General features: G+C 39.7%; 1 protein-coding gene and 1 non-coding gene across 2 annotated transcripts in view; one reads left to right on the forward strand and one right to left on the reverse strand.

Annotated features, from left to right (window-relative positions):
• Positions 1 to 26,791, forward strand: part of Tafa1 (TAFA chemokine like family member 1) — a 509,982-nt gene that overhangs the window by 427,864 nt on the left and 55,327 nt on the right. The gene's annotated exons all lie outside the window — the stretch shown is intronic.
• Positions 1,832 to 1,933, reverse strand: LOC115063443. The gene has a single exon (XR_003843320.1). It is a non-coding gene; the product is annotated as a U6 spliceosomal RNA (small nuclear RNA).

The following is a 26,791-nucleotide window of genomic DNA, read 5'->3' on the forward strand; positions in this document are numbered from 1 at the left end:
CTTAATTGCCTTCTCCTCTTAATTTCTATGGATATAATCAATAGATGCCAGAGAAAAGTTAAAGGACTTATTTAGCAAGCATCTACTTCCTGGAACATAATGTAAAACACTGCTTTTCAGGCTTCATAGCAACAACTGGTACTGTAATACTGACCCTTAGAAGGCTTCTAACAAAAGGTTTCACTTTGCACAGTTTTGATTAGCCTGTTTTGTAGACACACAAATGGGAGTTTTATTTTTAAATTAGTTTGGCTTTCTCTCGGGACCTGTCCCTAACCTTTCCCTGACTATTGGATTAGATGTCTCTTCTACTCCATCTTTGTTGCCTATTAACTTGTTTCACATTTCCCTGGTCAATTCTGATTTGAATCAGTGTCTTGTATCCCAGACTTTCACAAAACAATTTATAGATCTGTATTAAATATTGAATATACCCAGATACATAGCAGTAAACTGTGCCCATTGATACTGGGTGTCGTATTGAGTGAAGACATATACATGTAAAGAAAACAGATGAAAATTCCAGGCTCTCATTCAGCTCACAATTTAATGGGAGTAACATAGTAAATGTGAATTCAAGAAGCATATAAATGTCAAATTAAGATAATTTCATATAGCAAAATTACTACAAGATAAACAAAACTAGATAAAGGGATAGAGAGTTGGCTAGAGACTTGTCCTCTAAACTCCGGGGACAGAAAAGGCATTCCAAGATGGCACATTCAAAGTGAGAAATGCCTGGAACTCTAGCTCTAGGAGAATTTGATGCCTCTCACTTTGTAGGCCTCTCCAAGTATATATGGACAGGAGTATGTGTGTGTGTGTGTGTGTGTGTGTGTGTGTGTGTGTGTGTGTGTGTGTACAATTAAAAGCAAAATAAATATTCACTGTGAAAAAATAAGTGGGTAAGAAGGGCTAACTATGGTAAAGTGTTGGTGGCTACAAAACTAACTTTTATTCACCTGAGGTAATTGTCATTTGGAGGTTTAGTGCTGGCTAATCGCACCCTTTTTAGTTCTTTCTTACTCTAACTTGTTGGTTCAACTCAGCTGTTCTGGCCTAAACTCCTCTCCAAGTTGACTGATTTAAACTGGCTTCTCTTGGCTTCTCACTGAATTCCTCTGCTTGGCCTAAATCTTTCAGCTCCTTCCCATTTTGGCTCATTCTGTTTTTACCTTCAATTTCTCTCTGTAAAACTGTTCTCTCTCTCTCTCTCTCTCTCTCTCTCTCTCTCTCTCTCTCTCTCTCCACTGTTTGTGTCTCTGTGTCTCTGTCTCTTTGTCTGTGTGGTGCTGGTTGTGTGTCTCTCTGTGTGTGGTGTTGGTTATGTGTCTCTGTGTGTATGTGTCTGTGTGGTGTTGGTTGTATGTGTGTGTGTGTGTGGTGATGGCTGTGTGTGTGTGTGCATGTATATGATATTTGTATGGCGTGTTTTATGTAGTGTCTTTGTATGGGTATGGTGATGGTGATGGTAATGGTGTGTGTGTGTGTGTGTGTGCGTGTGTGTGCATGCACAATGTATGTACATGTGTGGTATATATATGTGCATGGTGTGTGCTGCATGTATGTGCATTGTGTATGTTGTGTGGTATGTGTGTGTGGTGTGATTTGTGTGTTTATGGTGCATTTGTATATGATGCATGTGTATATGTTTTGGTAAACACGTAGTGGCTAGCCCCTATGTTTGTTTAATATTTGGGACAGGGTCGTCTTATACCACAGCTTGTCTGGCCTGAACTTGGCTGTATAGTCTGCACTCAAACTCACCGCAGTTCTTCTGTTCTTGCCTCCCACTTTCTGGGGTTATAACAGTGGCCCACTACTCCCAGCTAAAAATGTGAAACACTTCACAGATTTGGCTGTCATCTTTACACAGAGGCCATGCTAATCTCTGTATCATTCCAATTTTAATAACTGCACTGCCAGAACTCGCCCTGTCTTTTGAATAGCAAAGGTAACACAGGTTCCCTGCTGTGCTTATGTTTAAGATATTATTGTGCAGTCATGCTTAAATTTTCCTCCAATGCTGCAAGCCACATCCAGTTTTTGAGGTCTTGATACTACATTATAGCTAAAACAAGCTGAAATGAGGTGCTGTGTTTTGTATGAGTCCCCCAAAATAATCTATCTCCCCAAATCTCTGTGTTGGCAAGCAAATTCTTAGTACATGATGCTTGGGAAGTAAAACCTAGTGAGTTTAGGTCACATGGCCCCACCTTGCACACATTAATGCCATTGTAACTGTCTGGGTCCCTTCCCCTTTCTTGTCTTTCTGGGCTAGAGACCATGGTATCCCTCCCTCCCACAGGACATCTCAGGAAGACCCTTGTGAGGTACCAGCTAGACTCTGGAACTGTAAGAGAGTAAACTGCAGATCCTTATTGTTGTTTCGTCTGCACGATTTCTGTACAGCAACACAAACGCACTCACAAACACATATGATTCTAAGATTTCACTTTACTTCAAATTTACAGTCATTTGGAGCTCTTAATTCCAACTGAGAGGAAAACCGATAAATGTGTTGTTTATGCCATGATGATACAAAATAGAAAAGTGTTCTGTGACCTGTAAACTAGAAGGGAGGTGACAGCAATGGCATACTGGCTAAAAGGTATATAAAGAACAAGTTTTCCTTTCAGACTCACATTGTGACTCTGAGACTGTGTGCTACACATTTGAATTGGAAACATCAAAAAGCTGAACAGAAAGTATTTGTGTATGAGAGAGAGGAGCTACATTCCTCCCCAGCCCGTTGGTAAGAGGGTTTGCTTCCCCATTTCTGCCCCTCCCAACCAAGCTTAGCATCCCTGTACCTGGATTCTCTTGGGACAAGAAAGAGCAAAGGAAACACCTACCAGTCACATGACTTCTTGTTATCTATTCCTATCAAGGCTTGCCCATGAGGGCACTGAAACAATTGGGTAAAATGAAGTTTTGAGATTATCCATGGATTTCAATTACAGTATTTGTGCTCTCTTGGACCCCTATTAACGTCCATAGCTGGTTCGGCAACACTGTCGAGATTTATAAGCCTTCCTCCCTGGTTAACTGCATCCAACCTGGGGCCTACATGATCAGCACTTTACCATTATCTTTAAAAAAAATCTTTTCCAAGAAAGACGTATGTTTGCTGCCTGCATGACTTTAAAAACTGCCATCTCATCAATAGCTACATCATTTGAAATGAATTCCACAAGGTGTCAAATGAGTCTTTCTCAATGTGCTTAGTTCATTTCAAAGTCACGGGAGGGGAAAAAACATGCAAAATTTTAAAAAAGGAAAGGAAAGCTCAATTTATGCATCATTTATTACTCACAGTCAAGAATGGCTCTCTCATTTTCTTTTTTGAAAAGTCAGACAGATAGCCAGTAAGATACTAACTGATATAATGACTGTTCCTGGGAACAAGAGCAGGGACAGCTCCACTCTGCTCCTGGCCAGGCCGCTGGCTTTGGTATTAGGTGATTTGGATTTAAATTCTGGCTCTGAAATCTTTTAAGTTCAACTTTTGGAATTAATAAGCTGTCTAAGGTGGTTTAGTCTTTTGAATCTGGAAAACACAAAGGTTATTAGCACATGTAGGGACTCCATGAAGAGTGACCTTCAAAAGTATACTTGGAGTCCTTGGTAGTAGCATTAGCATCTTGACTGTGCTGGTACATACAAGCCACCCATGAGGTGATATTATTTAGAGCTAATTACCCATGTACAAATAGATCTAGGGGAACTGGATGGAAATATGAGAAGATGGTGTTAACATTGACATTCTGGTTATGGAATCATGTTGTCATGAAGGGAGCAGTCACTGTGACTGGAACCTGGATACGTAGTACACATATGTACCCCTTACTAGTTTTTCAATTATATGCAAAAACATAATTATGAGTCAAAAAATGTGTATGAAACAGTTAATAGCTGACTACATGGGAATCACTGAGGATTTTCCAGTCAAGTAATGATAATAACATTTTGGTAGAGTACTTTGACTAACAGTTTACTCTTACTGATGAACACAGAGGAGTAGTACATAAGTTTAGCTTTAAGTAGAAAAATAGAAACCACTCTAGATAGTTTGATAACATAAATGTAAAATATATGGAGACCATGGTTAGACATCTGACAGAAGGGCTAGGATAGGGAGAAGGAGGAAATAGTTGCCCACACCCAGAGAAACTTTGAAGTAATTGTAAACTCATCCAATGATCCCCACTGCTTTGAATATCAGAATGATTGGTTGGGAAGAGCCCATAGATGTGAAAGGACCGCTGCCTATTATCTCAGCCACATATGAACCCTCTAGTGCTCCAGCAAGTTGATGCCCTGAACTGTGTGTCAGAAAATTTCACCAGAGAATAATGGCTACTAGTCCTCTTCAATCTTCTCCTGCATCCTGTATCTAAGCAGGGTGCTAGGAAGTATTGTTATAAGGTTGCCCTGGTGATGAAGAAAAAAATGTAGAAAGGTATGATGATGATGAGTTACAATGTTGATATGAGGTAATGATAATTCAATCTATCTGTTTGTATGCTCAGCATTTACCTTTTATATAGAAGACTTATTGAGAGGTAACACTATTTCCAAAGGACTACTGCCCACCAGACAGCAACAGTGATGCTGTTTGGCTTGCTGCCTTGTCCAGTGGCATTGGTCAAATGATGGTTTCCTCAGATAACAGTCTGCCATGTAAGCCCAAATTCAATCAAGTACCCCCATGCAAAGAGAATGTCATTCCGTGTCTTTATACCTCACCCTTCCAGCTTAACAGCTCCTGAAAACAGGGTTCAGGGTGGCCTTCCCTATTTCTCTCAGTTCCCATGTCTAGTGACAAGTGACTCTGTCCAATAGTGTTTCAGTAGTTGGTTTTATGTCCTTTCTTGATCAGAATCTATAGTGGCTTATATGAGTATTTATTTATTTTTTTAATCTCTCCCCTCTCCCACAATATCATTTCAACACACAACATAACTTTTCTTAATTGTTCTATATAATATTTTCAGGGCCTCAGGGTGCCTGAAACATAGATTGTGATGTAATAGACAAAAAGCTGAATTAAAGATGGCTTCATGGAGAAGGTCCCCATGAGAAAAGTGGATAATCTCAGTGTTTAGTGCTAAACAGTATACTTAAGACAATGTAACATCTTTAATAAATAAATTGCCGAACTATTACTAGTCTTCACTACAGTTTAAGTATCAGATCATTTCATGGTCTCTTTATCTAGCTTTTTCTAATAATATTAAAATGTTATTAGCAGGTATATGAATCCTATATAAAAACAGAAACAGAGGCTCACAAGATCAAATAACTAAATTAAAGATATCAAAATTCAGGAACCTCTTCCTTCACGATTATTCCTGGATGCCCCACTTCAGTGATGACAGGAGACTCTTGTCACACTTATCCATTTGAGAAGTTGAATATTTACACAATGTGTATTTCCACAGTCATGCACTATTTCTGGAACCTGCAGCATACTGGCCAGACCACTCACAGCAAAACACCAGAGCCATGTGGTAGCTACAGCTTGCTCCATAACTGGAAGCTTTAGAAGTACCCTGAAGGATGGTAACAGTTAGGATCAGTAAAGCATGAACTTGGGATATAGCTACAGATCCAGCAACCTGAGATGGCTCAATGTAGATTCTGAGAACAGTGACACATAATATTTCCATGAGAATATTACTGGTTCTTTATCTTGGTTTAGCAAGTCTATGAAAATTATCCCTTTAAATGCATTCTCTTGGGGTCCAGGGGTCTCCTCACAAACACCAAGGACACCAAAGCACAGAACATAACAAAATATGTGATCGACTAGAGCATGAGAAAGCTTTCTAGTAACCGCTCATGAGAAAGTTTCCTGATAATATTAGTAACAACACAAAATGGCAAGCTAGCGAGGTAACAGTTATCCAGGCCCTAACATTTTACCTAGCCCTTCACACATTCTTAACCATTTCTGTTCTCCATGAAAAGTAGATTTATAGAGCGGTCAGACATAAAAGCAAACTTACAGGAGACTATACCAAGGTGAACTATATAAATTATCACTTCAGTATGGTCTCCAGTGAAGATTTTTTTTTTTTTAGTAGCACACTAGAGAAGCAATGTAAGTAGCAAAACATAGCTGTAACTCTTGGGATGCAATTCTGCTTATCACATTAGTGGCTTTGTTCTCTCAGAGTGGCTGTGTTTGTCCTATTGACTTTTAGAAGTGTTGAGAGTTCCTCTTGGCTGAGATGTGATCTGCTGAACCAATTACCTAAGGTCCCACTTCCTTATCAGAATCCCTCTGGTTCTTTGTGCTTAACCTAGACATTGGAATTGAAGTTCTCCTGCTCAGGGTTGGATGTGAAAAGCTTCTCTTCTCATTCTTCAAAATCATTTTCAATGCTGGGATCTCATCTTTTTATTATTATTTATTTATTTATTTATTTATTTTACACTCCATCTTTTTTCCTCCCCCTATCCACCCTCCAACTGTTCCACAACCCATACCTCCTCCCCTCCCACCTGTCTCCATGTGGATATCCCCACCCCCAACCCCACCTGACCTCTAAACTCCCTGGGGCCTCTTGTCTCTTCAGGGTTAGTTAGGTGCATTATCTCTGAATGAACAGTAGAGACCCGGAAGTCCTCTACTCTCTGTGTGTTGGGGGCCTCACATCAGCTGGTGTACGCTGCCTGTTTGGTGGTCCAGTGTTTGAGAGATCTCGGGGATACAGACTGACTGAGACTGCTGGTCCTCCTACATTACAGGATTGCCCTTTTCCTCAGCTTCTTTCAGCCTTCCCTAATTCAACAACAGGGGTCAGCTGCTTCTGTCCATTGATTGGGTACAAATATCTGCATCTGATTCTTGTAGCTGCTTGTTAGGTCTTTCTGAGGGCAGTCATGATAGGTCCCCTTTTGTGAGTGCTCCATAGCCTCAGTAATAGTGTCAGGCCTTGGGACCTCTCCTTGAGCTGGATCCCACTTTGGGCCTGTCACTGGGCCTTCTTTTTCTCAGGCTCCTCCCCATTTTCATCCCTGTAATTCTTTCAGAGAGGAACAATTATGGGTCAGAGTTGTGACTGTAGGTTGGCAACCCCATCCCTCACTTGATGTCCTGTCTTTCTGCTGGAGGTGGGCTCTATAAGTTCCCTCTCTCTACAGCTAAGGTCCCTCCCTTTGAGTCCTAAGAGTCTCTTACCTCCCATGTCTCTGGTGCATTCTGGAGGGTCCCCCTAACCTCCTATCTCCTGAGGTTGCCTGTTTCTATTCTTTCTGCTGGCCCTCAGGACTTTAGTCCTTTTCCCTCACCCAATACCAGATCAGGTTCCCCTCCAACCCCACTTCCTAATCTCTGTCCACTTTCCCTCCCAGGTCCCTCCCTCCTTCTCCACTGTGATAGCTTTCTTCTCTCTCCGAAGTCTGAAGTGTCCTCACTTGGGCACTTCAGTGTGTTGACCTTTTTGAGTTCTGTGGACTGTATCTTGGGTATTCTGTACTTTTTTTTGGTAGGGGATGCTAATATCCACTTATTAGTGAGTACATACCATGCACATTCTTTTGGGTCTGAGTTACCTCACTCAGGATGATATTTTCTAGTTCTGTCCATTTGCCTACAAAACTCAGGATGTCCTCGTTCTTAATAGCTGAGTGGTATTCCATCTTTAGGGTCTAGATTTAAGATGCTCAGACAGAGAGAGTCTTCAGAAACCAGTACCATTAGACTCATTGAGAAACATGCCTGGAACCTCACCCATTTGTCTCCGAAATGAAGAATTGGGAACATAAAACTCAATTATGAAGAATTAATGTTTAAATGCCTTAACTGTTTGTGTCTCAGCCAGGTGAGGAAATAGACACCAACACTTAGGAAGCTGGGGTAGGAAGACAGTGAAGCCTTGACTCAAAAACAAAACGAAACCCACAAGACGTTCTACATATGTGGAAATAGAGAATTACAATTAGCAATTTTGTAGGTCTAGTATCTTTTTGAGATTTTAAGGTTTTCTCCACTGTTTGCTTTACATCCCAGTTGCAGCTTCCCCTGCCTTCTCTCCTCCCAGTCCCTCCCTCTTACCTCTCGTCCCATCCTCCTACTTTCTTCTCCCTTCCCTCCTCAGAGAAGGGGAAACCGCCCATAAATACTAACCCACCTTGGCCCATCAAGTTGCAGAAAGACTGGGCTGATCTCCTGCAAAGGAAGGCAGCCAGTTAAGGGAAAGGGCTCCAAAGGCAGGCAACAGAGTCAGAGATAGCCCTGGCTCCTGCTGTTAGGGGTCCCACATGAAGCCAAGCTGTACATCTATTATATATGTGTAGAGGGCCTAGGGCTATCCCATGCATGCCCTCTGGTTGGTGTTTCAGTCTCTGTGAGCCCCTATGTGACCAGGTTAGTTGATTCTGTACATTTTCTTGTGGTGTCCTTGACCTTTTTGACTCCTTCAATCCTTCCTCTCCCTCTTCCACAAGATTGCCCAGCTCTGTCCAATGTTTGGCTGTGGGTCTCTGCATCTATTTCAGTTGGCTGTTGGGTGAAGTCTCAGTTCGTAGTTATGATAGGCTCCTGTCTACAAATATAGCAGAATATCATTAATAAATAGTACTGGCACTCTCTCATGGCATGGGTACTAAGTTGTACCAGTCATTGGTTGACCTTTCCCTCAACTTCTGCTCTGACTTTATCCCTGCACATCTTGTAGGCAGGACAACCTGTGGGTCTAAGGTTTTGTGCCTGTGTTGGTGTTCCCATCCCTCCACTGGAAGCCTCTTTGGATTACAGGAAATGGCCATTTCAGGTTCCATATCCTTATTGCTTAGCTTAGGTTCACCACATACACTCCTGGGAATTTTGATTGTCTTAGGTTTCCAGCTCATCCCAGAGGTGAGCCCTGCCCAGAGATTCCAATTTACTCTCCCAGATCTCTCTCCCTTAGTCCTCCCTACACTTTACTGGTTTTATTTATGGTTTAAGATGAGTTCATGGCCAGATATTTATGTAGCAGAAGATGGTCTAGTCAGCCATCATTGGGAAGAGAGGCCCCTTGGTCTTATATGTTCCAGTACAGAGGAACACCAGGGTCAAGAAGGGGTAGTGGGTGAGTAGAGGAGCGGGAGGGGGAGGGTATAGGGGACTTTGGGGATAGTATTTGAAATGTAAATGAAGTAAATACCTAATAAAAATTGAAAAAAAGATAAAGCATTCAAAAAAAAAATAAAAAAATAACCTATTTAATAAGAGCTACAGTTTCAATTACATAAGCCTAAATGGATTATTTTCTAATCCTCATCTTTTCAAGTTCCTAGGATTTGTTACCAAATTTTTGACAAGGAGATAGACAAAAATGCCATACTAATATTAGCTATAATTATTAATGTTTCTAATATTAATATTAAAGTGAAGTGCATAAGTTTATCACAGTAACAGTCTTTTTTACTTTTATCACTATGCATCATAGACACTAATAAGCTGCTAGACTAGATACAACATGGAAACAGATGTTTCAGGGAACTTATGACAAACAATTGCACCTGCATCCTAGCTCTCTTACATCCTTTCAGCTTCTAGACAACCCTCACATTGTCTACTCCTTTCCTCTGTTATCATGTATTGGTTTATATCTTTTTTTAGACTATTAATTATATAGTTCAATTTTATGCTATAATGTTAAAGAAGCTGTGACGATCATCTAGATTTTTCTATGTAATGCATATTCCTTTGCTCTTACCAATGAGTTTTCCACACATTGGATACACCACAATAGTTCACTTTTTGAAATTTGTCCAAACTTTCTTGAATAATTTGAGTTGAGACTATTGTGTATTTTGATTTTTATAGACATCTACATACACATCATATGGCAAATATAAGTGAGTAGTTTAATCGATTGTAAAACTAAGAGTTGAATTGCTGGGTCAAAGAATATGTATATGTTTAGTTTTAGAAAATTCCGCTAAAGAGACTGTTTCATACCAATAGTTGGTATGTGTTTGTGGTATGCCTTTATGTCTTTGTCTATGTTTATGCATGTGGGGGTGAAGTGTGTGTACCCATGAGCTTATGCAGAAGCTAGAGGAAAACATTAGATGTCTTCCTCCTTACTGTTCTACTTCTTCTTCTTTTTTTTTTGCCATAGGTTCACTAACTTAAACCCTACTGCTTTGACTGGGCTGGCTGGCTGGACAGACAGCTCCCTGAACCTGACTGTCTCCACTCCCCAATATCATGGTTCCAGGCAGTGTAAACCAGCCAGATTTTTCATACATACTTACAATTCACACTCAAGTCCCCTTGCTTGCATAGCAAGTGCCCTTACCCATTGAACCATCTCCCCAGCCCCAGTGTTTAGTATCATTTGGTTTAGGCATTGTTTAAAAACTCTCATTGTTGGATGGATAGAAGTATCTCATTATTATCTTATTCTGAGTTTAAAATTAGGAGCAAAAAAAAAAAAACATAAATCACATGGAAATAGTTCTACTGGTAGCTAAGGGATTCTTCCTCTTTTTATGGAATATTTAGGTCTTGTGCCTTGCCCAGAAGAGACTGAATTTTTAAGTCTTGCAATGAGATTTTGGCACAAAGAGGGCTATCAAAGCCCAGAGTTAAAGCCTGTCTTTGGAAGTCTGAGCAGACACATCACTGTGACTCTTGAGCTCTCCTGGGTGGCGGCAGCTGCATTTTCTGACTCATTAGATATTCTCAACTTTGCCACTCTCTTTGTTTAACAAATCGGAACGCGATGTGGCAAGTTGACAGAAGAGTTGAGGAGAATTCTCAGTGATGCTCATAATGTGCTCAGAACACCTGTGCATGCCTAGTTGGTTGTTCATACTTCCAGCAAGAAAGTCAGCAGGCCCCTCCTAAAGGGGAAATTGGGAAGACATTTTAGCAATCTGTTTGAGATAACATCTAGAAACTTATATGACATAAAAGGAAAGTTTTTTAAATGAGAACTACTTGCTGTAAGTCTTAGAGTCCGTGAAATAGAGAACTTTTTCAGCAGATATTTTTTCACTAACCCCCCCCCCACACACACACACACACAAAGGTGCTAAAATCTGACATGGTCTTTTGAATCTTATCCTGGAATCATCTTAGTAGCCTGTGGTACTTGACAAGCTATGAAATAGGAACAATAACTAGGAGCTTCTGTAGATGAGCTTGTCATTTCTCAGCCATTATTTAAAGTGGTCTTCAACTTCCATTTCACTTTGAAACAATAATTTAAACAATACTTAAATACACTAATAATGAGTCATATCATTAAAATGACTGCAAAGCTTCAAGGCAAACATATGTAGGCACAAGTTTGGCAAATATTGACTCTCTATTTCTATATAAGACAAATTCCAAATAGAAAATTTATTTCATGGACTATTAAATATATATTATTCTTCAGTAGTCACAAAAACCCACATGTATTGTATATGTGAACTTCTACTTTCTACTTGGCAAATTTGAGCACACATTCATTTCATGTGTTATTTTATATGATTATGATTGAACATTGCTCAATAGAAATAGTAGTCCAATATAAATGGTACATTGCTTGTATCTTATTTATCCCCTAGATCCAAAATGAAGGTTCTGTAAGATTTTTAAGGAAACAGTGGTAGAACACGTTTCTTATATTTTTATATGGCAACATAAGGTTTCATTAAAGGGAAAAACTTCATAAATAATGGGATGAACTTTTAATACAAAGAGAACAAAATTTATGTGCTCATCATAATTCAATAGCCTGATATCCTCCTGATGGGCCTTCTGATTCTTCACTATTTTTCTTTATTAAAATAATGTTGGGATAAGTCTCCACATTTAATAATCTTATAACACATGCATAAAGAAAATATCTTGTGTATGTGTGGATGTAGCACCTATCAATAATAAATCTAATGGCCTATGACTCGACAGGAAATAGAAGGTGGGACATCTGGGAGGCAGAAAGAATTCTGGCATAGTGGGAGGATTCACCCAGGAAAATGTGATGAGTACAGATGCACGGTGTTTAAGCACAGGGAACCAGACACATGGCAGAATATAGATCAGAATAAAAGTGTTGCATTTAGTTACAATCTAGTCAGAGAAGTCCCTAGCTTTATGGGAAAGGTATTGTAAATGGATTTTGAGTCTGAGTCTTATTTTTGAGAACATGGGCTAGGAGACAGCACCAGGCCTAATGTTTACACACACAGGTCTTTATTATTAGGAAGCTTTTAGACAACAAGGTTTTGAAGGTATATCTAGTTTTATTCTATATAACTGTCTCTCTACATGGTGCATGATATCATTCCATTTAGATAATAAGCTGGAACCTGAACATCAGGCAATGGTTGTCAAGAACATATATGTACACATGCACACTCAACTTCAGTTTCATACATACAGTTGTGACTACCCTCACACACATACCACTCCATGTCAGAGAGGCCATCAGCAAGTTCTCACCTACTTCTCAGCCACGATTCAGCTAATGTGGTTGAGACAAGACCATTTTCTAGACAAAGGTTAGTTCAGTATGAAAGGAGACACTGACTCTAAATTGGCAGTGTTGGCATTGCCTAGGAACTTGTTAGAAATGGAAATTCTCATGGACTAACTGAAAAAAGAACTCTAGGAAGGGGCACAGTAGATTATATTTCAACCAAGACTTTTTGGTCGCCCTATAGCAGTGGTTCCCAACATTCCTAATGCTGAGACCCTTTAATTCAGTTGCTTTTATTGTGGGGACCCCACAGCTATAAAATTATTTCGTTATTACTCCATAACTGTTATTTTGCTACTGAGTGGTGTCTCAGTTTCAAAGACCATTGGAAATAATGTGGTTTTCCAACCATGGGTTGTGACCGCCATCCACTGCAATGTGACCCTCTCAGATCTCTAAGACTCTAGACACCGTTCTGAACTTTCAGATAAGTTTTGTGAGAAAATCAGGAAGGGGGTCTGAGGGTCAGAGTTATTACTTGAAACAATAAAATCACAGGTTTTAAAGGAATCCACTGAAAGTGTAGTGAGCTCCTCTTTTTGCATAAGGAGGGTTTGATTTTATTCAATATGTTTAACTTCTGACTGGGAGATTTTATCCCACAAAATAAAGCCAGTGGCTCCTTATTAACTCTTGACTGTCACCTGCATTCTGACATGACCTCATACTATCATGGGAATATATATATATATGTTACAAAATTTCAATTAATTATGTGAACACATACATTAAACTATAAATTTAATAAATATATTCCTGTATTATGGATGAATAGGCATATGGGTGCTATTCAATATCAGGGGAATGTATTGAGACCATACTATGACAATAGAAACAGAAACTATAAAATATGTTACAGCCTTTTGATCTGTTATTTGTCTGGGAACCATTATTTACTATTATTATCTGGCCATTATAGAATCACCACAAAAGATTTATATGCTGGAATCCTTCCACAGCTAGTGGTGTTATTTGGGGTGTTTCTAAGAGCGTTAGGGGGTAGGACTTAACTGAAAAAACCAACTCTGGGGACACGTTCTTACTGTTTTGTTGTTATTGTTGTTGTTGTTGTTGTTGTTGTTGTTGTTGTTCCCAACTCTTCCCTGTCCTGCTCTCTGGATCCTGTGTGTCATGACATAAGAGACACTCCTCTGCCACCTACCTCCTCTTCCATGACATTTGGTTCAACAAAGAGGGTCCCAGAGACCATGTATTGAGCCCTTCAAAAGCCCTAGCCCAAACAATATTTTTCAGTGGTTTCTGTCATGGGTTTTGCCTCAGTGAAGAGAAAATTATTCAACTACACAAGCACAAGAGCCATTTCACACATTATTGAAACTAATATAGACTTTAATCTAAAGCTAATCACATTGGAACCTAAAGGGTTTTGGAAGAATTAGTTAGCTTTACTCACTTGCTGTGACTTCAGTGATGGTCCAGATATGTCGGATCCTCATCTGGTTTATGCATAACCTTGCACAGCTAGCTTATTGTTGCTAATGTTCTTTCTTTATTTCTGAAATTAAACTACCATCGACCTCCTAGAGGGTGCCAAGAGACTCTAACTTGTTAATTTATGTAAAATGGATAACAGTGCCTATTTCGTAGGCCAATACTAATAAACAGTAAATTTTCAGGTAGTCAAAATGTTTGATCAATTTTGTCTATCAATGTTGATCAATTTAAGAAATCTGGGCACCAAAGATGTAGCTCATCATTAGAGCTACATGCTTAGCATAGGCAGGGCCCAAGGTTTATTCCACAATTCCAAAATATTAATAATGATGTCAGAAATTTAACCCAGGTTTGTGGCACATGACTTTTATCGTAGCACCCGGGAGTCAGAGGCAGGAGGGTTTCTATGAGTTTCAGGTCAGGCTGATCTATATTGCTAGCCCCAGGCCAGCCAGGTACACGGTGAGACCCTGTCTTAAGAAATACAAATGATATTGAAATTTGTTTTTAGATCAGTGATATAATAATATATGATAAGATAATTTCAAGATAGTAAGTCTCTCCCTTTTAAATTTTTCTCTCATTTGTTTATAAGAGATCCCCCAGAATGCATCTTATTATATAAACTACTGCCCCAGTGCCTCCAGATCCACTCCCTTCCCTACACACCCTACTTTGTGTGCTTTTTTTTTTTTTTTTTGTCTTTATTTTTAAAAAAAAACCCATCAAGATCAGTTTATACTGTTCTTATAAGCATGGGTGTATTTCTTACCTAAGCAAGTGGCTAGCATGCTAGGGACTATGTGCATGACTTACCCTCTTCCTGCTGCTACCACCAATAGTTCTCAGTTAGGAGTGGGACTTCATGCCTACCCCACATTCCCAGGCTGGCATTTTGTCTCTCTTGAGCTTCCATAGCCTCAACCACTGTGAGCTCATATGTGCAGCTGCCCTGCCATGTCCAGAAGACACTGTTTCCTTATAGTCACTCACCACCTCTCTGGTTCTAACAGTAGTTTCATCGCCTCTCCATAACAATCCCTGGAAAAGAGGAGTGTGATATAGGAATCCCAGTTAAGGCAGAGGATTCTCCAATCTCTTATTCTTGGTATGTTGATCAGTTGGGGTCTTTATGTTAGTTGTCAACTACTGCAAATGAAAGTGTCTCAGATGACGTTTGAAAGGTGCCCTACTCCATATGTATAGCCATCAGCCATTACGAGTTAGTTTAATACCATGTCCATTTAGCATAATAATATTAGTAAGTTCTCCCTAGAGCCTATGAGCCATCTAACCACAGATTTCAGCCCAATAATAATGTCAAATATGGTTTTCTTTTAGCAAGACTTAAATCCAATCAGAAAGTGGTTGGTTACTTACATAATATTCATTCTATTATTGAACCAGTGACCATGTCTTACCAGATGAGCTGTTAGTTAATGTAGCGCAACAGGTTATATAGCTGGGTAAGGTGTATGGACACTTTTCTCCTCTGATAATGTGCATAATTGCTTCTAGCTCTGTGAAAGCTAGCAAGTGGTAATGAAACCTTCAAATCATCACTGGCTGGCTTGATTTCTCCTTATTCTATGACTGAAGTTTGAGGTGTCTTCAGCAATAGGGGCTTACTAACTAGTTCTGGAGGGTAACCGATAGCATTGACAATAGTCTGTAACGTTTTATGGCTAATGAACTCCATTGGCCAACAGCTTGAAAAAAGGCAGCTGCCAGAGAGGGGTGGTTCCCAGAGGGTGTCCCCAGCACAGAGAAGAGAGTCAGACTTGGAGGGACTTAGCTGAAAGGGCAGCCCGGAGAGGAGAGGAGAGGAGAGGAGAGGAGGGGAGGGGAGGGGAGGGGAGGGGAGGGAGATAAAAAGTCAGTGGAGAGAGCAAGGGAGTAAGGCATGTTGGTCAGGGGAATCTCTCGGCTGCCTTGCTAGCAATCAGGCCATTTCTGCTGCTCTGACTGACTACCAACCAGGTGCTTCTTTATTTATACAAGTTTCACAGAACAAAGACAAGACAGACTGATGATTATCCAAGTGGTACAAAATGCATGTTTGATTTTCATTACAGGTCCAGGGTTAAAAGTTCGGTCACAATTAGAAAACACACAGAGAACAGATTACTCTTATTCTTATTAGCCCTATAACTCCAATTTAAAGAATCTAAAGAATGTCATCTTCAAAGCAAACACATTTATTCTATGACATCCTGATTTTAGGCTGGCAGTGTCTGCTGATTGAAAACATAGCAGACAAACAGAAAGTATCTGAAATGGTGTTTTTATGGGTAGCAAATGCTAATACTTATACTATATGTTTCATCATCTATGATATAAAGTAGGAAATGTTTATTTTAGTCAATCTGTCTTATTTACTGAGTTTTATTCCTTTAAGAGCATATGTTGTACAACCCCTCATCTTTAAACTATATTTTTAGAGATCTCTAAACCTATAATAAAAAGAGATCTGGAACCTATTTTTCTGGCCAGAGTTTGTCACTTGTCTTTATTTGCCCTGCATAAATTTTACCGTTTGAGTTAGCTCAGGGGCAGATACTCCAAGAAGATTCCTGGAGTAATGGCCTCATCTAGCTATGTGCTTATCTCTGCTTAATAATCTCTAGGGCATATGGACAACTTCCTAATAGTGGCCAGATAAAGTTAATTTTAGGATTTTCCTAAAAAAAAACTCAGATATTATTTTTCTCAGGAAAAGACATAAAATGAATCATAATGCACAAAGTCTCCAATACTGCAACAAACAGATTCCAAAAGGCAAAAGTTAGAGATAGGAGGACAGTGATTGTAGCAATCTGCTCAGCTTTGCTGGAACTGTTTCAAGTCACAGTGTTGACTTCATGACTGTTGCCATTTCTAGTGGATATGGCTGTGCCAGGCAGCCCATTTCTGGCACTGGGTTTTTTATTTGTTAGCATGTATTATCTAGTATAGACATTGTTGTCACAAATATATATGATATATATATATATATATATATATATATATATATATATATGTGTATGATATGCTTGATATGCTCTATGATATGTATGATTCATATGATATATATGGCACATGTGATATATATGATATATGGCATATATGGGGCAGCATGTATATGTTTATTTAATAATGTACATTGATTATTAATTACCATTATTAGTTATTATTGACAATTTCATAAACATATTTATTTAAGAATGCTTCTTCAGCAGAGGGTTTCCCATATGGATTTTCAAAAAGTCTAGTGTTGCTTATCCCTCTTCTACCCATCATCAATATTCCTTCCTCTAACCTTTCCTGCCATCAGCCATCACAATTTAATCTTTTCTGTTCCTTTGTACCTTTATACCACTGTGTTCTATCTCTACTTCCTTGACTGTCACCCCACTGCCAGACACGCAGCTTACTTCATCGCAGAAATAAGTGATGATCATTCAACTTAAGTCCTCCTAACCTAGCACACAACACCAAGGTACTTTTCCTAAAATCCAACTTCTACACAGCCATCCCTTATACAAGGAAAAATATGGGCCTGGCACACATTTAGCATCTTTTGAACATTACATTACATCTGAGTATTACAGCTCCTGTGTTTGAATGTTGTGAACACATCGAATAAAAAAAAGAGGCCATTTAAGATGTCAGTCTCTGTAATAGGAGTGTGGTTGTTGTGGATTATTATCACATTGTAGGGGAAACGCTGATGCAGAGAAATGTCCATGACCTCAGCCACCAGAATGGATAAAGAACTCAGGAGGAGTTGTAATGGAAGGGCCAGTGAATGGCAGTGGAGAAGAAGGGTTTACCCCGTGCTATCCAATAGCCACAAACTTACCACACTGCTCCCATTTCTGCTCCTATTTCTCCTCCTTACAAACCCCCAACTTCCCCAGGAAACCCACCTGCCATTACCCTCAACCTTTTGGCAGAAGTGTCTTTAGACTTCACTCAGCAGACTGGAGCTGATATGATTCTGACCCAATAAAAACAGAGCTTTCCTCATGCCAAGGTGATATAGGTTCAGGGCTGGGTGTGTGGTCCAATCGGAACCAATGCAGTGACATTTTCCATGGAATTTCTAGATGCTCACAGCCCTGAGATTTCAGAGCAGCCTTGCTGCAACCTCAAGTAGCCAATCTTCCTGGGGTTTGAGCCAATGCAAGAAAACAGAGCAGTAGAGAGACAGAGACAAGACCCAGTGCCCATTTTGGGCTCTGGACCTAGAAGTTTCTTAAGTCAGTCCTATCCCTGTGTTGTTCAGTTAATGGATTCACTAGATTCAGGTTTTCCTATGAAAGTGTCAATTCTATTTCCACTTGACAGCAACTGAGGTTTTTGCCAGAAGCAAAGAAAGAAGGCATTCTCAGTCCAAACTCGGCAAGTATTCTATGTGCCAGAAAGAAAAGGGGGCACCCAGTCCTCAAGACGAAGTGATCTTTCTTAGCTGCTGTAGCAGGTAGCTAGAAGAAATCAGCTTAGGAGACCTGGACTGAAATGCAGGGCTCAATTAATGAAGAAAATTGTATGACGTTTTAAACAGATATGAAGGCTGAAGGAGTTTAGAAATTAAATTTATCTGGAGTTCAGGAATGAGTCCTCTAATACCCAGAACCCATATAAGTTCTGTGTGGGGATGGCAGTCCCTGTAACTATAGGACTCAGAAGGCAGTGACAGAAAATCCCTAGAGTAAGCTCTCTGAGCATATTAGCCATGCAGACAAGATGTGCATTCTATTAGGAATTCTATTAGGAGACTCTACCCAAACAAAGTGGTTGAAGAAGACTCTAGATGTCAGTCTCAAGCCTCCATATAAGCATATATGTGTACACATATCACCTGCACACAATGAAGAATGAATATATACAATCATATATACCATGCAAATAAAATGACATATAAATATTAGAATATTATGTTTTCTGCAGTGGGGCAGATATTCTGGCTTTGATGGTCAAAAGATCTCGTCTGTTCTTTTTCGAAACTTGTAGATTCTATCCTAGAACAGGAAGTAACTCATAAGCAACACATTCTCAAATCTGCATAATGCTTCATTTGGTCTAAATTCGTTTTACAATGTTTCCACTCATTCCTTCAGCAAGTATTAGAGCACACTGTGCAGCTAACTACCTGTTTATTGTGTGTAGAGAGTGAGGAAAGGAGAAGAATCAGACTGGCTCGCGAGGCAAAGGTGTTGACTCCTTCCTGGAGAGTCAGATCCCAGGAAAAGGAGCAGATGGAAGCACTTTAAGGAGCCTAAGCTTAGATATATTAAGTTGGAGATGCTTATTAAGCAACCAGAAAAGCAGTTAAACAGAGTGGTTCTGTCCCAAGGTTCCACCATTAATCTTGCAGGCAGAAGTAGATGCTCATATTGCAGAGGCTTTGAAGAAGCAAGTTTTAATCTCCATATGCTTGGCCCACATCCTCCTTTCTCCTCCCCCTGTTCCTAAAGAGATTGATTTCACTTTGCATGAGATGCTATGGTATTTTCAATTTAAATAGAAATCTCAAATAAATTGGATTTAAAAATCTTCTCAGGGAAAAAGGAAACAATTTGCTTGCTGAGGTTTAATTTCAAGGCGAGAATCATAACCAGGGCTGTTTTAGACCCGGCCTCGATTGCTTCCTGTGTAACACGTGCTTATGCATACAAAGGGGGATTATTGGAATTTCAAGGAAATGGAGGTGGCCATATCTACACAGGCACAAAGCTACCATCAAAGGGACAAGTCATGACTGTCCCCAGCATCCCATGCCTCAAATCTACCCAGCACAAGCAACTTCCCATTCTTAATGCTTTCTTCAAGCAAGGCTACAAGTTACACCATCCCTCTTGGTGGCCATCTGCAATACCCTTATCACACTTGAGCCAGCTGGGGAGAAGAACAGCTGCTGTTAAGTCTCCAACAGGCTTTGCCAGATGTGTAACTGATTCCAGCCAGCTGTTTTCAAAATATCAATTTGTTTGTATTAAGTTGCTCTCCCCCACGTACGCTGCTTAGGTAACAGTGGTCTAAATGAATCTGAATTAGAAAGGGAAAACAATTTGTCTTGTGTCTGCTGATAGAGTCATGATTTAGATAATAAGATTGATGTCTCAGGTGGTACCTCCCTAAACCATTCTGCTTCCATTACTTTTACATCACTGTATCAGAGCGCCTGACAGAGGTGACTTCAAGGAAGAATGATTCATTTTGGTTCATGATTTAAGCAGACACAGCCCATCATGTTATGGACGTGATGATGCCTGGGACTGGAGCTTACATCATAGCGTACTAAACTATTGTGAATTGAGAGGCAGAAAGATTAAGCCAGAAGCTGGGAATTGGGGCCCTCTGCAAGCTCTTTTACCCCTTAAGCACCACCCCTAATGCCATATGTGTATTTCATATAGTTGAAATATTCACATATTTCAGGGCCAGCTAAGGTCCTAAAAGATTTCACAACCTTCCAAAGTAGTACCAGGTAATAGAACAAGCATTCCAAAGCATTTTAATAGCCCTATTATGTTGGCAGAGTTCAGAAGCTCAGTCTTCTCTGAGACTCTAGTCAGTCTCTCAATTGGAAGCCTTCGTTAAAAACAAAACAAAACAAAACAAAAAACCCAAGTTACATACATCCAATAAAAAAAAATGATAAAATAAAGTCTTCCCACTTCAAAGGTAGAATTAGGAGGGTGGTGAAGAACAATTAAAGGAAAACAAGACAATTAGAGGAAGAACATAGAATCCTGCTGTTCTATGTCTGACATCCAGGGTCAGGTGGGTTAGAAAGCCCTAACCTACAGCCCTGACACCCACGGCACACATGTGATTTTTCCTGTGGCAGCTCCACACAGTGCCTTATCCCCAAAGTCATGGGGTCTCCATTGCATCTTACCCTTCACCCTCATAGCCTCACACAATGGCATCTCAGGGTGACTTCCCATGACCTTCAGATTTCCGTGCTTTGTTGGATTTTTCTAGACCTTTATCACTATTCTCCTTTACTATAATATTTACTTCTGCTTCCTGTAAAGCCACAAGAAGACAGTGCATTCTGCTGCCTCCTTGAGATGTGTCCTGGTCTTGTTTTATCTGCAGTGGCAATAACTCTGCCACAGAGGGATGTTATATGGTCTTAAATTTATTCCACTGAACAAATTAGTCCATTACTTTTGAACACTGCCTCATTTAAATGACCAGAACCTGGACAGAATGCAGGTACATTTTGTTTTTTGGCAGGTTGTAATAAAAGTAGCCTCTGGACCAATTACCAATAGATACTTTATTCCCATCTGAAACTTCATGTGCCTAGAGTCTTGTCTCAAAAACCAGTTTTAAAGGCTATGAACCAACATTAAGGACCCATGTATGATACCAGCTATCTTCCTCAATCATACCCCTGCTACAGGTAACTGACAGGAGTGATTCATGAGAAGGAGGGCTATTTTGGCCCACACTGTAAGGGTATGCAGTCTACCATGGTGATGAAAAATGTCAGCGGAAGCTTGGTTCATGGTGGTAGGAACTTGGAACATAGGTTATATCCCAGGAGATCCAGAAGCAAAGAGCTGGGACTACCAGTAGAGCCTTCGATAACCCTTAAACTCTACACATAAACACCCTTGTCTGCCACCTCCATCCCACGTTCAAAGGTTTTACCACATCTCAAACCAGTGACAGCAGCTAGGAAACCAAGGGCTGAAGCATATTAGTCTGAGGGATACATATTATATCAAAACCATAACATGTTCTGCAGTTGTGAAAAATACATATATTTTACGGGAATATGAAATAGGATATTTTAATTTTTCTCTCGATATTCCAGTAAGTGTAAGCAACTCATCATTATTTAAAGACCTCTGTATATCCTTGATTAGAAAAAATAAAAGACTATATCAAGTCTATTCAATTTGGATGTCACATATTGATACCTGTCAATCATTCAGAACTGCTCCCCAGCCGTTTGCCTGTAGCAACTCAGCGACTGGCACCTTGAACTAATTTTCTAAGGGACATAAATGCTACAGAGCACCTCTTGTTATAATAAAATGCTAGTGAAAATATGCCTTGAGGTGGAAAACTGACTTCATTTTGGGCACTGCTTTTTAAACGTTTAACCTACCGTTCATTCGGATTTGGCAAAATGTAGACTTTTCCTTCATTGGGAGGTTCTTATTAAAGCAAATTTCAACTGCATAAATAACTCATTGCTAAGTGAGGGAAGAGCCTGTGTGGATGTGACTGCTCTCACTTGATTTGGTCTACATCGGAGAAGCAAACTAAAGAGCGTGGTGGTTATGATTTATTTGCCTACAACATGTGCTCCAGATTTTGGATCTGAAAATTCTCAGGTAGGATATGCAATCTTTAGTTCAGAAGTTCAAGCCATCTGACCAGTCCAATACATGGCAGACATGATCTGTACAATGCCTTGAGTGTTAGCAAAGCCTGGCCCTGGATATCAGTAAGACATGGGTTCAAATCTCAGCCTTACCATTTACTGGCTTTGTGATTTGGGAAAAATTTACTGATAGTTCTATGCCTCCACTGTTTGTTCTTAAGATAGGCCTAGCAACTCATCCTTTTGTATGGTGCTTGTAAAGTAGATATAAGAGTTAATGTACTCTGCCTTGACAGTACATGTTACCTAGCAAAGCTAGGAGAGCAGGAATGTACTGAGTCTGTGAAACAAACCTTTGTTTGATGTTGTCTATAACAATGGTCCTTATAAGATGAGCCCTTGTTAGGTAGACGGCATGTCAACATTTGGGAAGATGAGTTCTCTTTGTACCACTTGGTATTTTGATATCAGAACCAATGTTTCTCGGGGTGTTTCTCGGCCGTATTGGTATCACCTGTTCGTCAGTTGTTTACTTGAAAACCCTTTCTAAACTAGATGAGTTTATTGTAGTGTTTCAGCTAAGTTTTAACAGTAAACCAAAGATGAAGTGAAGTAGAAATAGTAGAAAATATAGGACCTTCGGGATCCAATTAATCTAAAGAAGGTCATTCTCAAAATTATTTTCAAAAGGAAATATTATGATTGGTCCCTGAGTGTTTGGGGGAAAAAAAAGCCTCACAGTTTAATTTCAGGTAAGAAAGAATGTCAATTACCTTCAAGACAATCCCAATGATTACCCTGTTAGGAGAAGTCTGGCAAACTGATATGCTGTAAAAAAAAGAGAAGGGGTACTACTATATTACAAGATGCTATCTTAGCATTATCTCAGTCATCTAAGGCAACTTAGAGCCAGGTAGGATGTCTTATATCTGGGATCCCAGCACTAAGGGAGCAGAGCCAGGAGGATTGCTGTGAATTTCAAACCAGCTTGGGCTAACTAGTAAATTCAAGGTGAGCCTGGGTTACAGAGTAAAGTCTCACTGCACATATGTAGCAGAAGTCCAGCTTGGTTTTTATGTGGGTCCCAAACTACTGGAGCAGGGGCTAGCCTAAAACCTGTTGCCTGTGCCTAGGATATGTTCTTCTAGCTGGGCTGCCGTGTCTGGCCTCAGTGGGAGAGGATGCATCTCCCCTGAAGAAACTTGGTATGCCAAGGAGGGGTCCCCACCTGCTCAGAGGAGAAGGGGAGGGGACATGGGATAAAGATTGCGGGAGGGGATGACTGGGAGAGAGCAGAGAGTGGATGTAAAGTGAACAAGTAAAAAATAAAAATAAAAAAATAAATAAATAAATAAATAAAATTAATTAATTAAAAATAAAATATGTTGCCCCAAGAGACAAACGAACAAATAAACAAAGAAAACAGCAAAGCAAGAAAAGATACTCATTGTACAAGTTCAAAACATGAAGGAAAATAGTTCCTTAGTTTGATTAACCAATGCAGCTCTGGCACCGAGCCAATGAGCTTTTCATGTGGTTACCTGAGAACCTGTGGTTCTCTCTGTACTGTGGCTGAACTCATATCTAGGCAAGATGTTGTCACATCGCTAATTGTTCACTTGGAGATGTAGGGTCACTGAGTTAAGCAGACTTTGAAATGTTGGCACATTTCATTATATAATATCAAAACTAGCACTTTTAATATGCCACTGCCAGTCACACTAGGAAAGTCTGCACATATTAGGAATCTGTCAAGGTAAAGTTTTCCCAGATAAGATTTTTTTTTTTTTAACTTGAAAGCTGGAGCTTTTTCATTGTCATCAAATACTATCAGTTATTGTTAGAAATGACGGTCTCGTTTTTCTGGGTGTTGGGGGAGGGTGCCCCGCCAAACATAAAATCTGCATTGCTATATTCATCGGTTTTCAATGAATTAAAAGTGGCATTCTGTAAACAGGGTGGCTAATTAAGCTGGCAATGGGAACAATTACAATGTAAGTCTGCCATGTTTGTCACATGGCCAACACTTGTTTGCCCAAGTTTTAGATTCGAGAAAATTATCGTGGACACATACATGTTAGTTTAGTTAGTTATAGCCTTGGGCAGTTATGTATTACTGGGCAATGACTGTAAGTGTGTGCAAGAGAACACTATTACAACTGCTGATGCCTTCTGGTGACATTGCTTGATCTGGCTTCAGTAGAGTTGCTAACCATCACTGATTTCAAGCCACTAATGCCAATGTCACCACCCTGGCATACAACTATTGATTTTTGAGAATTATTTTGAACACTTGGGCCCTTAACAAGAGTGTCAGAGAATCACCAGAGAAATGTGCTAAGAAGTAGCGACCATCCAATCTAGCAAACATAGACAGACACTGGAAAAAAAAAATCATCCACCCTCACAGAGACTAAAACTAAATTGACTTTGCTATAGATATTTAATAATCAGGAGTTTTCTCTAGAAATCTGGATTCCAGACATGTCTTGGCATGTTACAGGATGTGACAAGGGTTTGTTCTGTCTTCTCTGAAAGCCCCAGCTAGTTTAGTTCACTTGTTTTGTTCACTTCCTGCTTGAATCTCCCACTCCTGTCAATACAGCGAGAAATGTGCCAAGTGTTTGCCTGCATTACATGTGCCAGATTAACACTGGCTCTGTGTCTGTCAACTCACAGTGTCTAGTGAAGTCCTTTTGCTCTCTCATAACTTCAGTTTTCCTTATTTCCCAACTGGAAATACAATGTATTCTTTAGAACAGTGGCTGAGATAGTGATGTAATGGATTAGGTGTTTGCCATCTTGCAGTGTGGTGGTTAAGTTTTACTGCCAATTTACAACTTACAAATTTTTTTTGAGGACCCTCAACAGTATTTCAGAATAGTACTGATCTGTGTTGGGTTGGAGACATACTTAAGAATGCAATTTGGGTCAGAATGCAGGTTCCACTTTGACCTGCCGAATTAGAATCTCATCTGTGAATCAGAAATGGGGGTTGTGACAAATAGACAAGATGATTCCAAAGCCCAAAGCTTCCTAAAGATAGCAGTTCTAGTATCCATCAAACAATGATAACACACTACATCTTGGTTCCCAATCTGTGAGTCGCAACCTTTTGGGAGTTCAAATGACCCTCTCACAGGATCGCCGAAGGTCACCAGAAAATACAGATATTTACATTATGATTCATAACAGTAGCAATTACAGATTCGTTACAGTTGTGAAGTAATAAAAAAATAATTTTATGGTTGTGAGTCACCACAATAGGAGGAACTGTACTAAAGGGTCACAGCATTAGGAAGGTTGAGAACCACTACTTTCATCTTTCCCAATGGCAAGTGGGGAATGGACTGTCAGCTCATGTATACTTCTTAGCTTTGTCTGTAAATAGACCACACTGCACTCATGTGTTATAAATGCCTCATGATAAACTGATGTGTGCATCGAAAAGCAATAGAAAGAAGAGGACCAGGCATTTGCTCTTGTGTCCGTACAATTCTGCATTAAGATTAACCAATGCAGAGTCATAGAGCTGTGCCCCAAGAAGATCACAGGACTTCCCTGACTTCCAATAGTGCAGCCTTACTTAATTAAGATGCAGTCATTTCTTCTGACCCTTTCTGTGTCAACCAGCAGGTTTTTTGGTTTTTTTTTTTTTTTTTTTTACCTAAAAGTAACAGCAAAACCCAGGAAAGCCAGACTACAGAGGGAATTTCTGAGTGAGCTCCTTCCTGACAGTCCGAATCCCCAAGTTCCTCTGGGAATCCGTCTGATCTTTCCTCTCTGTGAATGAAAGAGGCCGATGAATGAATCGGGAATGAATCAGTACAGTGTTTGCTCAAGCTCTCTGTTGTTTACAGATGCCTTCCCTTCTTGACTTTATTTATGGATGAGTTTTTAATCCTGAAGCTTCAACATAAGTTGCTTTGGAGTTTGAGTGATAGTTTTCTTGTGGTGCTCCCATACTTATTTTGTTCAAACAACAACAAAAAAGGATAAACACATTTTGTTTGTTATATTCCCTTTTTTTTTTCCTACTGAAAGGAAAGGCTTGGGGAAAAAGACTATTTTGGAGGACACTTCTACCTGAAAACTCTTCATGGACTCAGTATTAAAGGAGTAAATTTCTGATTAAATCTATTGAGGATATGTTCCCACACCAAAATAGACCCAGAGCCAAGTTGGGCTAGTCTCTAAATACACATAACCAGAACCTACTAAACATCATCTAAAAGAATAAAAGAATTAGAAATTGTGTTGTACTGTGTCAAATTTTCTTTTTTTTTTTTCTTCTATGTTTATTTATTCATCCAGTGCAGAGGTTAGATTTATACCTTTTAGCTAGCCATCGTGACTGGTACTGTATGATCACATGTGTACAAATTCCTCTTCAGATCTTAGATCTAAATTCTCTTGGATTTATTCCCAGAGTGGAGTTGCTACATCACATAGTAGTTCTATCTTTGATATTTTGAGGAAAGCTCTACACTGTATTTTCCCACCAAAAGCACTATAGGATTCCACTTTGCCC

This window comes from Mus pahari, chromosome 2, assembly GCF_900095145.1.
Source record: "Mus pahari chromosome 2, PAHARI_EIJ_v1.1, whole genome shotgun sequence".
Lineage (NCBI taxonomy): Eukaryota > Metazoa > Chordata > Mammalia > Rodentia > Muridae > Mus > Mus pahari.